The following is a 12,843-nucleotide window of genomic DNA, read 5'->3' on the forward strand; positions in this document are numbered from 1 at the left end:
CTGCCTCTGTGCCCCAAGTTTGACCGCCGTGATGGGCTGCCATGCCAATGGTACCACGGTTGTCAAGTCTGTAGAGCTGCTAGAAAATAGTAACGGATTTGCAAGAGTAAACTCAAATAATTGAATTTAATCATTTGGAAAATTTTTCTGAAGCCTTTTTTTGACTTCTGCACACTTTTAACACATGCATATACTGTAAGTGCTAGGAGAAACTCTCTATGCAGGTCATGAAACAGACCTTTGGATGGCTTCTCAGGGAAATGTGGGGATATTTAAAACAAGGCTGAAAAAGTACTCCTCTGGGGCATTGCTTTTCTGGCAGAGAGATGGTTTAAATGGCTTTTTTGACCACCATATCAACATGAAAAAGTGTTTCAGAGTCTTACTTTTAAAGCAGGATAGACTTAAAAACTCTCAAATATTGAATTTAGCAGAAATATATCATTTAACAATATAATGTAAGTAATATATTAGCATACATTTCATTTTGAGGGCTGCTTCATCCACACTTTGAGTCCAAAATGAGGGACAGGTCTGTGGTCCAGTCGCCTGCAGCCTCGATTCACCAAAGGGAAGGGTAGGCCCCTACCCTGGTCCATGGACCCGAGTAATGTTTGGGTTCCTCTACATCAAACAGAACCTATCAAGCATTGCATGCATCACAGAAGGCTTTTTCTAGCTTTACAAAAGTCCACATAATAGAAGTTAGCCTTGAGACACTTTCAGCAGAGAAAGGATGTGCTTAGCACACATGGGGAGCTTCAGCTGCGTGCATAAAATTTCCTGGAAACACATTTTTAATGGGACAGCCTTTTCAGTCAGTGCTAATGATTTACCTTGGAAATATGACTCTATAACTCTACTCAAGTTCTTTGTATATGTAACAAAAGATAAATTACGAGCTTCAGAGTGAGTCAGTGCCGGCTGGTGGTGTCTGAGAGGGTCTGCAAACCGATTCCAGCGGTGGCTGCATCATATTTCTATAAAGGCTGGATCCAGTGCTGATGCTGCCAACATCATATGTGCCCATTACAGTAGCACTCTGTATCCACAATTAAAAACAAAAGCAGGAGCTTGAAGCTGAATTTGGTTTTCCTCTTCTTTTAAGTTCATTATTTTTTTATCTCGCTTAATTCTCAGGTCACCACTCAGGAGCTCCTGTGGGATGTTTTGTCTCCTCCTCCTCCTGGGAGGAAGGTTATACCAGGAGTTTCCAGCTGTGCTCAAATGCTGTGCAAATATGAACTTAAAAAAAAAAAATAAATCCATCTTTTTAAAAGGTGAGAGCCAGGCATCTGTGCACAGAGCTGCAGGAAATGATGGATGAAGTTGGGAAGCTTGCTACAAACACGAGTGGTTCTGCAACTCAATCTATTTGTTTTGCGCTTAATTGTGGCTTAGTTTTTAATGAAGCTAAATGCCAGCACTGTCAGTCTAGCACAGAAATGGTGCAAAACATGGAAATCCGGCTGCGAAATTCACGTTGCTCAAGGCAACCTGCATTTGTAGTCGGAGGGAAAGGCATCCCATCTCGCTGCCCCTACAACACACACAGTCAGCTGTTGGGGTGATGTATATGCTGCTGTCTACTGTAAGTGCTGGTGATACTTCCCATGTAGAAAATTCCATCAGTGTGACAGATATCCTCTGCCAACACATCGAAAAGGAAAGCCTGCTGCAATCCTAATAGAAATATCCTGGGAGACTCTCAGCTCTGTTGAATTAAGGAAGGAAGAATAGATCAAATGTTTTTTTCTAAGCCCGGTTAACTCCACCAGAACAGGACACAGCTGTGAATCCCTTGAAGGCAGCACACATTCTCTGCCAAGTTAGAAGGCAATTATTCTTCATAAATCTGTCTTTTTAAATTCAAGTGGATCGATTGCCTCGTCTATCCTTTCCCTGTGCGAGCACCCGGAAAGGCTCTTTGGGCACCACCTCCGACAAAGCACCCCGCTTATCAGAGAGCCACACCACGGAGGCGATGACAGCCCCATCAGCCCTGCCTATCCCTTTATAACCATGGATCTTAAGGTACGTTCGGGTTTGAAATGTTTTAACCAAGAAATTTCCGTGCTGTTTTTAAACATTATCTTGGCTCTGGGTATCTGACCTCCATGCAAAGAAACAGGACACTCCTACCAATTTATTTTCTAGCTAACAGGCAGAAAAGTGTTGTAAGGAAGCAGGAGAGTCTCCTTGCACATGCTGTCATGGTTGCATCAGCGTAGGGCTCCCGGAGTTGTGCTAACTTGGCTCGGTTACAAGACAGTCATCGTCTAATAGCCCTGTTTTGCCACATCACCCTGGCTCTGAGTGTCAAAATGGTTTCTGCCCTGCCACTGCCGGGCATTCAGCAGGCAGAGAGAAGGAAAAATGGCCTGGTGCAGATGTGAGCAATGCCTGCGTTAAAACATGGGGAAGGCTTGCGAGGCTGGGTGTGTTCAGGGCTTTAAGGCGCTCTCTGTGATTTGAGTAAGACACTAGTCTTGATGTTTTCCCCCTTTTTGTTCAGGTAGGGATAATGTCTTGCAGTCTTTGTAAGGTGCTTTTTGGGGCCGTGCTGATGACACCCACTACTGCTGTGGCGTGTCTTCTCTGGCTGCCATTCGGTGGATTTACTAAGGCCCTGAAAAATCAATAACCACTATGAGAATGGGAGAGGAATTAGCATAAATTGTCCTCTCCCACGCTGCAGAGGGACAGCAATGAAAGAAAGGATGTTCATTTATCTTTTTTTTTTTTTTCTTTTTCCTAAGACCATATCAGTATATGTACCCTATTTGCATTCCACTGTAAGGAAACAAGGCAGGTAAATGACATGTTTGTCCTTATCGAGCAGCCTGGAGCTTAGCAGCAGAGATGAGCCAAGGATGTGGTGTGCAATAGACTCAGCAGCAAGCCCTGGGCTGGCTGCCTGGGGGCACTGGGTAGGACTGGGGCAGCCTGGGGACAAATGCCAACTGTTGCACACTTTTTCAAAGGAAAGTGTGTTTTAGGCATTAAGAAGTATGGGAAATTCTTGTGTTGCTTGGGAAACTCTTGTTTTACCTCTGTTTTCATTGTGGAAAGGTCCTCTGGGGTCTTAGAGCCACCCCTGATCCCAGTACAACTGACCTCAAAGCTAGGAGAGGTTGCCCGGGGTCAGTGCCAGTAAGGTTTGAAACCCCAGGATGGAGATATCGCAGATTCTCTTGGCAACATTTTCTAGTGCTTGACCCTTGTGATGGAAATATTTCCCTAGTTTCTATTCAGAATTTCCTTTGCTGCATCTGTGACCTCTGTCCCTCATCCTCTTGTGCACCTGTGTGAAAAGAAAACCTAGATGAAGAAACCTAGATGCACAACAACAGAACTGAACCGAAATACTACTCTGATTTTGACCTGTCTGTAATTTTTTGCTGATATTTTATGCGTGATGCCTTCTCAGCTCCCGAGGAGACTGGAGCACAGCGTGCTGGGGACTTGGTGTGGGTTTTGCTCCACCTGGGTGTCCCCTGGTGTAGGCAGGAGTGTCTCCGTTTTCTCCCAGCATCTTCACTGCGGGGCTGGCCAGCTGAGCTGCGTTTTAAACCCTAAATGTGGGAAACTCTAGCTGTGAATCCTCTGATAAATCATAGAAAAAAACAAGGCTGGAAAGATTCGCAGGGGCTCATTTAATCTTTTCTCCAGCCTGAAGGCAGGTTGTGCCGCTTTATCATCTCTAACCACCACTTGTCTGACCTGTTGGTAGCGTGATGGAAATTTCAATCCCCCCCAGCCGCCCAGTCTGGCCGTTTTCTGCCCTTACCTGCCGATATTTTTTCCCCACACACCACAGGCATTCCCCTCCACTTAAGACAACACGTTACACAGCTGGAGGATGATGTTTCCCTCCAGGTTTTGCATCCTGAGGCTGCCAGCCCCTGCTCCCATCCTGCAGCCAGGCTCAGTGCAAATGCCTCTCCATGAGCCCTGGTGCAACACCCTGACTGGTGTGGAAGGGCAATTTCATGTTTTATAGGCTCTTGCTCCTCCTTTATCTGCCCTGAAACATCTGGCATTTCCACAGCAACAGTGACACTGTTGATTCATGCTCCGTGTGCGATCCACAGCCGCCCTCTCAGACCTTTTTTTTTTTTTTTTTTGGCAGAGCTGCTGCAGCTGAACCCAGTCTGTGTTTGCACAGCTGCTCGTCCCTGTCTACCTCGCATGCATCTTCACGGAGCTTCTCCCTTTTCTCCAGGCCTTTTCCCCAACTTGGCAGTATTGCTTTTGGTTGTCATTGAGCCCTCCCCTGTGCTCCCACTTGCTTGGTGTCGCCTATAAGGTAGTAACGATAGGCTCCATCTTCACCATCTGTACCCATCTGTACCCCGACCACATGCTCTTCTTTTCAACTGGCCCTAATGGGGCAGAGCAGGATGCGTTTCTGGCTGGCACCCCAATCCTTGCTTCCTCCCTTCGGTTGCTGTGTGTCGTGACAAACGGCTGCCGCGCTTGGAGGTGATGGAGACAATAGCTGCTCACACCACGTGCCTTCTCTTAAGCACTTTTTAAGTTCGAGGAGTGACATGAGCTTAGAGGAGAGCCCTTTACCTTGGAGGATGCCTGTGCTCTTAATAAACAAAGTATATAGGAGGTCGTTGCTCACCACTATGGAAACAGCACTTGTTTAGCACTTGCTGTGACTGTGCCCAATAACTTCATATGGGGATGAATAATGCTGTAACAGAGAGGTCATGGAAATGTGGGCTAACGCAGGACAGGAGGGTTAATGAATGTTGGCCATCATAAAACTGTTGTGGGATCTTTAATTAACACAGGTGATTCCCATTTGCCTCAAAGTCTTCTCGCCTTGTGAATCCATGCAACCAAAAAACAACCTGCAGATCAGCCAGCAGCCAGGCAGGAAGGTAATGGTCTTTTTCTAGATGTAACTCAGAGAATCCCAGAACCATACGACAGCCCAAGTTGGAAGGGACCTGGAAAGGCCATCATGTCCAAGCTTTCATGGGAAAAGAGAGCCCGGGTGTGATTGCCTTGCACCCTGTCCAGTTGCATCCTGAAAACCTCCAGTGAAGGGGATTCTGCCACATCCCTGGGGATGTTATTCTGGTGAGTGAGTGTTCTCACTGTTAAAATGTCTTTCTTATATCAAGATGAAACCTCTCCTGATGCAGGTTGTACCCATCGTCCTTTGTCTTCTCCCCTTGAGAAGAGGGAGCCTCCGTCCTGTTTGTAGCTGCTCTGTAAGAACTGGAATACTGTGATGAGGTCTCCTTGAGCCTTCTCTTCTCCTGGGTGAAAATACCTAACTCCTTCAATCTTTATTCACGGTTCTCCAGCCCTCTGGTCATCTTCATGGCATCCTTTGGACCCTCTCCAATCTATCCACGCCTTTTTGAACCGCGGGACCAGAACTGGGCGCAGCACTCCAGGTGCAGCCTGACAAGTGCAGTGGGATGATCACATCTCTGTCTCTGCCAGAAATGCCCAGTTACCTGTGTTTGTTGTGTAGCACGAGCTGTGTACTCAGGAAACACTTTAGGGAGCATGAACTGGCACATCAAGTCCTTCCTTAATTGGCTGGATTTATTGCATGAGGCTATAAGCTTCAGGGGAACACCAGTGCTCCCCTGTAATGGGGTTTTTTGCACCATCTGGGTGCTCTTCAGGGTCAGGCATGCCTTTCTGCCACTCAGCACGTGCCTTTGACCGGGAGGTAAAGGACCCAGCACCTCGAACTGGACACTACAAAGCAATGACTTGCTTAAAAACTGGAAATCTGGAAGAAAATGTGCATTTGCTTGCTGGTGACTCAGTGCTCGGTGTTAATGTTTTCAAACTTCCCATGCGAAATACGGACCAGAAACATAACCGCTATGAAAAGCGAAGGTCTGCTTTCTCCAGCAACATGTGAGTCCCGGCACCTGGAGTTCGGAGAGCCCCGAAGTGACAAGGTCTGCAAACAAACTGGGATTTTATAGGGCCAGTTGTAACACAGTAGGTGTGGTAATACAGGATGGGGGGCAGGGGTGCTTAAAGCAGTGTCATAGCAAAATATTTTGGAAAATATTGCTCCCCATTTACACCCGGGGCATGAATGCTAACCTGAAATAATTTCCCTCGTTTCAATGTTTTCTATATTAAGAAGTGGTATTTTAGATTTCTACTCACTTCGTCTATCCAAGTGCAGGGGCTGCTTTGGCTCCCCAGGCTGAGTCTGTCTCGGAGGAGCTCTGCAGAAGGCTCTGCAGTGCTGCCGAGCATGAATTTGACCCACTGCGCTCAGCTGTCCTACTAATACATCTGTCTTGGGTCCAAGTGTTCTCCCGATTTGTGCTATAATTATCCTAAAACTAGATTTTTCTAAATTCCATTCCCTCGTAGCTTTTTATAGCTCTGGGAGTTAATTATTCAGAGCCGTGGAAGTTCTCAGCAGCACTTTGCCCAGGCGTTTTTGGACACTTGAGGCTGGGACAAGGGAATGGCTTTGTCCAAATGTCCAACCCACTGCTTTTGGTGTTTTCTTCTCGGAAGGCATCTCCCTGAATCTTTGGGAGGCACTGATGGTCTCTGAGCCTGCTGTGGGCTGTATTCACACGCTTTAACATCCCAGGGATGGGAACAAAGCGGAGCAGGGATGCAGAGGGGAGGCTGAAGGAGCTGGGGAGAAGTCAGCAGTGTCATTTGGGTGGCTGGGGGCTCTGAGCAGCACCCCGCTGCCCTTGTGGTTGGCTCTGCAGAGGCAATCCAGCAGCGGCAAATGAGGCTGAGCCTCTCCTGCCTCCCACATCCTCGCTCGGGTAAGTGCAGGGAGTGTGTACTTTAATTAGCGATGATACATGAGGGAGACAGGAGATGAAGCAACGTTCAAATTAAGTATCTGCAGAGCTGGTGAGAAGGCAAATATGAGCTCCCAGACTTGAGGGGTTCTTTTTTTTTTTTTCAGTCCCTTCTTCCGCAGCAATGGTTTGGGTTTTAATTCAAAAAGCAAAGGAGCTGTTGCAGGAGGAGGGCGACGGATGCCCACACGTCACCACTGTCAGCGAGTCGCAAAGCAAACCCTGTAGGTTTGGGGTCTTTCCTCGGGGGTGGAGGCTTCAGCAGAGCCCCAGTCCTCTCCCCCATGCCTTGGTGAACCTTCCAATGAACAGGTTAACCTTCCGTTACAAACCTGTTGTTTAACATCCCATGTTCCTCATATGACAGAATTTTTGTTAGCCATTGTAAACAAATAGTATTTAAATATTGGGTAAAGGGTGCTGCATGGTGCAATATGGCTTATAGTGTGTTTAAATGGGTAAATACCAACCATTCACAGCCTCTTTTGCTACAATTTCACTTTAATAATGACTTCGGTGTTTCGCTATGAGTCAGGCAACAACACAGGAATTGCTGAAGAAATTTCCCTGAAAACCTCTCCGAAAACCCAGTTATGAGTCAGAGGAAGCAGCAGCATGTCACTGGTTCAGGCCCTGCCGGTTTGGCTCCGTGCAATTTCAGAAACCAGATCCCCCACCTAGATCCAGTGTTTTGCTTTGGTTTATTCTCTCCCAGCCGGCGCAGCTTGGTTACTATTTACCTTCTACCGAAAACCGAGCCTTGCACGCCGTTAGGGGCTGGCAGTTCCCAACAGGAGCCCAAAGCAAAGCGGCGCTTGTTTGTGCTGCTGGTGGGAGGTCACAGCTGCAAGGGCAGACGTGCGCTCTTTGCACGGCTGAGGCCAAACCAAGTTAATTAGGCAGCGCAGCAATGCCACTGCTCTATGCAAAAGGTGTCCCCGTCCAGTGCTTTTTAGGAGCTCATCCAGTAAAAAGGGTTTTACTTCTTAATCTGCCAGCATGAAGGAGCAGAAAAGATGTCTCTGAAAGTCGACCAGAGCTAATGTGGTTCGGATACCCCAGCGTGGGAGCAGCAACCAGACTTTTCCAACTTGCCTGGATATCACTTGATACGAACAGGGCGCCTGCTCCTGTGATCATAAGAAAAATGGAGCAGCATTTGCACGGGCAGGCAGAGAGGGCACTGACCCTACATCGCTCCCCATCACAGCCAACCCCAGAGGCTTCCCCAGAGCCTCCGCTACATCCCACAGCTTGCCACGGCCTTGCAGGACCGCACATCCTGCTCTCCAGCAGGTGGTAAATGCACACGGATGTTTTTCAAGCTGAGGCCAGTGAGTGAAATGTGGCTGTCTGCATGCTTGAAATAAAGCATATTTTTCAGTGCTTTAAATCAAGGCTCGAGACTGCAGAACTGGGATGTCCATGCAATAGCATGGGGGAACTGGTGATTATCTGAATGTGCAGTCAATACCCCCATTTAATTATTAGCGTGCATTTCTCAAATGTCCAACAATGTGATTACCCTATTAAAGTATTTTCTCCAGGCATAAACCTCCTTTTTAAGAAAAATTACTTTCTTCTTATTTAAAAAGTTGTTAATTAATACTTTTATTGTCCTCCCCTGTGATTTGCTTTCTCTTAATTACCAACAGGAGCAATACAAGAGCACTCCATCGCCTATGCCAAAATTAACCTGGCTTCCTCTACATTGCGCTGAATGTTCCACATGGTTTTGCCTTTGGACACAAATCAGGAGACCCTGACCCCATGAGAAATGATGCCGGGACCCTCTGATTTCAGGGTGGGTTTGTGCAGCTGGCAGGAAGGTTTCCAAATCCAGCAGCTCTCTGCGAGCGCTGGACGAGGGCTGCAGCCCCAGCATCATGACGCCGCCGTGCTGGCTCTGGACAGCATCCCGGAGCACGCAGCATGGCACAGCACTAAAATAGCATCTTGTTGGCTCAAACATCCCAGAAAGCCCTGCTGGGTTTCCTTCTTCTCTTCTTGTTCAGCCACAGGAAGAAAAAGTGATCTCAGGAAAACTGAAAGTTGCAGTGGGGAAACATTGGTTTTGCTATATTATTATTTATTGCCCTGATTGAACCAAAGCGTTATGTTCTCTTTTGCTTTTTAAAGCTTTTGTAATGCCAGGCTAAAACATTTATTTTCATTTAAACACACCGGTATTTTTCATGCTTAATTTCTGGTTTTGTTCATTTCCCTTTTGTGGTTCAGAATAGAAACAAGTAAGATATTTTCTGCAGTGTGGAAACACTCGACTTTGCTTAATCCATCCCACCTCTCTCAGCAAAGGTCTGATGTTTTGGACCACAAACACCGAGTCGATTCTGTTACATCTCATGGATTGCATCTCATGGATTACATCTGATGGATGTTCTGGTGCTCCTGTGCTGATACAGGAACCCTTGCGCATGGGACCATGGGATAACCAGGCTCTGGATAGCTGCAGCTGGAAATAAGCACATGCAGGTGATGGAGGAGAGGAAATTATGATTATTTTCAGTAGTTATAGTTAAAACACCACCACCCCCATACACACCCACCCACATCCCACCACCCCATGCTTTGTTTGCTGGCACATCCCAGTGTGGCCAAGCACTGCAGTACAAAACTACAGTGAAGCACCATGGAGAGAAATGAGGCTTTTTAATTTTCCCTATTTAGCAAGGCTTTTCCCTTTCTGTGCAAGAAGATTTAATATTAAAATCTTATCTAAAATATCTAACTTTAGTGTCTAGCATAGCAACTGCAGCCTTGGAGGCAAAATCAAGTCCCTTTTAGATTCCCATGTAATAAACTGGTAGACGACAGTAAATGAAATGAAAATGTGCTGTTTTAATTCATAAATTCTTCACCTCTGCCAGTCCTATTTTTTTTCTGTATTTCTTCAGTCAGTCATTCTATTATTTGAGAGTAAAACCAGGCAGCCAAATTTCCTTTATGTCGTTTAATCACTGCTCTCTCTGACTTTGAAAAGGACACCAAGTGTTCCTATATATGTAAATGTACCCGATGTTTTTGCTGTTCATATGCGAAGTCACACGTAGGCACTGTGGTATCCCTGGGGCAACCTTCATACAAAGGTAGGTAGCAAAGTGCATTTTTGTCTTTGTCCAGCTGTGCAGGCTCACATCTGCTGTTCCTAGCCTTGCTGCCAATCATCACAGCTCTCACTATTCATTTTTCCTCAGAGGGGAAGAAAGCACCCAAGACAATCTCCTGCTAAGAGAAAGAAGAGCAATCATGGAGTATTGCCACCATTTTTGTTAACTTTTTCTCTTTTTTTTTTTTAACGTCTATCTGATGTTACTGGCACAGCAGGCATAGCAAGCAGGTTGCAGACGAAAAAGCATGCAAAACCAGCATTAAATACTGTGTTGTAACTACGTTCTCTGAATTTCCACTTGCTCCATGTTACATTATTCAAACCAGACACAGGCTCTCTAGGGTACGGGCAGATTCCACCTTCCCATCTCTCCCCACCCTCCAAGGTCATTTAAAATAGGGCAGGAAAATGCAGTAGAAGATAGTGCAGGGAACAAGCCTGCTTCAGCAGGGAAACACGCCGTAAAAACCTACCTGCTGCTTTCCACCTCCGGTTTCTGGGATCCGAAGGACTAGTAAACCCCCTTCTATTTGCTTTGGTAGTACATTAAATACTGGCTCTGCCAGTCGGAGCGATGCTCCTGCCCATGCTGTGGGTGAGAGCAAGGTGTGCAGCTGGCATTTCCCAAGCACGTTTGTTTGCACGATAAGTCCTAGCTGGGAGCGCAAAGGAAAGGAGCTCAAAGGAGGGTTAGGCTGATGCAGGCACAGATTTGAGCCCCAGCAGCTGATAGCAAAAATCGAGAGGCTTTATAGATGGGCATCCAGGCTTTCATTACTGGAAAACCAGACTTATCACAGAAAATAGTTGTGATAAACCATTTGCCTGCACATTTCCCCAACCACCTGCCATCCAGCTTGGCTTTATCACAGCGCAGTACCAATGGCTGCGGTTCCCTCGTTTCTACTTTCCTATAAACTTCTCTAACGTGATTCCTCGGTGAAAGCAAGAGAGAAATGGGATGAAAAAATAATCTGGTGAAGCTCCAGTGAAGCTGTCCTGCCCACGGCCCCACCAGCAGGACTTCCTGCAGTCTCCTGCATCCAAGAGGGCAGCGCAGGGAGGAGGACCAGGCTCTCCCAGGCTGAATGTGGCCCCAGTTCAGACCCCAAAGGCTTACTTTTGCTCTCAGTGTCTGCATCAGAGGCAACTCTGTGCTCTAGACGCTCCAATCCATCCTGAAAGCAGCTGGAGCGATCGGCTGCCTTCAAGGAGGGAGCCTTGGGTCCCCACAACCATCACAAGTGTCAGGAGATCAAGAGGGGAGGAACAGCGTGAGCCTTTAATCCTTGCCAGCAGTTTCCTCTGGTGCTTTTTTTTGGTAGAGGTAACAGGAACTGGAATCCCCGGCAGCACACGGTGCTCCAGGTCAGGCTGATGAACTGCTCAAAAAAGGTAAATGTTGCTTTAATGTCTCCCCAGAGTCAACCACGCCAAGCCCCAGGAAGGCAGGTAATAATTCAAGATTAGCAATAGCCTTCATACTGCCACTAAAGCTCATGTTATTATGGCAGATATTTAAGGAATAGCAGTGTGCCACACATCTCAACTGCTTTTGTTTCCATGTAATCCCTTGGTGATTAAGCACCAGCCAGCAGAAGGAATTTCACACGGTATTTTCAGATTCAGCAGAGCTGGAGTGATCCAGATGAGTCTAATTTAATCCCTCTTTGTTCCTCTCTCCCCACTGTGGAAACGAAATGAAAAGCAGAAAGAAAATCAGACGAGAGGTGGGATGCCAAAGCAGCTATGGTAGTGCAGTTGGTGAAGGACCACGCCAGATCAGCCAAGGATAATTAGATAGACTTAATGAGCATAGGACATTAAAAGAAGAACCCCACATAATCCAGGTTCACCCAATGGGCCCAGTTTTGCAAACATGCCAACCTCTGGCCATTAAGTTCTTGAATTAAGAGGTACTCCTCATCCCACAGGTAGTTTGGGAGCAGCCCACAGCTTTGGAAGGCTCTCCTTCCTTCCGAGTTGTTCCCCAGGAGATTGCTGTAAGTCAGGGACTGCTCCTTCCAGCCTCCGCGCCGGCAGGGCAATGTGAGAAGCTGAAAAGCCTTTGACTCAGTGTAAGCACTGCTCTGCAGCAATTAAAACAAGTAGGAGGCATTTCTTCTCAGAAAGAGCAGTCAGGCATTGGAACGGGTTGCCCAGGGAGGTGGTGGCGTCACTGTCCCTGGGGGTGTTCAAGGAAAGGTTGGACGTGGTGCTCGGGGACAGGGTTTAGTGGGTGATATTGGTAGCAGGGTGATGGTTGGACCAGATGATCTTGGAGGTCTTTTCCAACCTTAATGATTCTGTGTTACACTGATGAGAGGCTAGAGCCTGAGCTGGAAAACGTCATGTGGAATGTGTGGAACAAGGTAGATAAGGCTGCAATTTGCTAGGTCTTGCATTTCTGCCACCTAACCTTGCCCATAAAAGTGGCCTAGAAGAAAGCTGGAGAGGGACTCTATCAGGGAGTGCAGCCATGGAACCAGGAATAATGGCTTTCAACCAATGGAGGGGAGATTTAGATTAGATGTGACATGAGGAAGAAATTCGTCACTTGGAGCACAAAGCACACATGGGAATTAGGGCTGAAGATGCACCTTGCTTCTGTTCTTTTCCATAAAGAATAGAATGAAATTACCTAAAAAACAGTGTTAAAAACAAACCCAGGGCACAGGATGGGAGGTGCAGGGCAGTCCCTGTGGCCGAGGGGCAGCCTTTCTCTCTGGCAAGCCAAATGGCCCGGGGGAGCCAGCCCCAGAAAAGGGGCCCTCAGCCCCCCCAACCCTCCTCCTTGTCCACGTGAGGGCATCTTCCAGGCCGCTCCCAACACAGCCGCCTTTGGCCACGCGTGGGCCGCTCCATCACGGAGGCTTGCTGAGGTCA

This window comes from Anser brachyrhynchus (genome assembly GCF_964034855.1).
Source record: "Anser brachyrhynchus genome assembly, chromosome: 3".
Lineage (NCBI taxonomy): Eukaryota > Metazoa > Chordata > Aves > Anseriformes > Anatidae > Anser > Anser brachyrhynchus.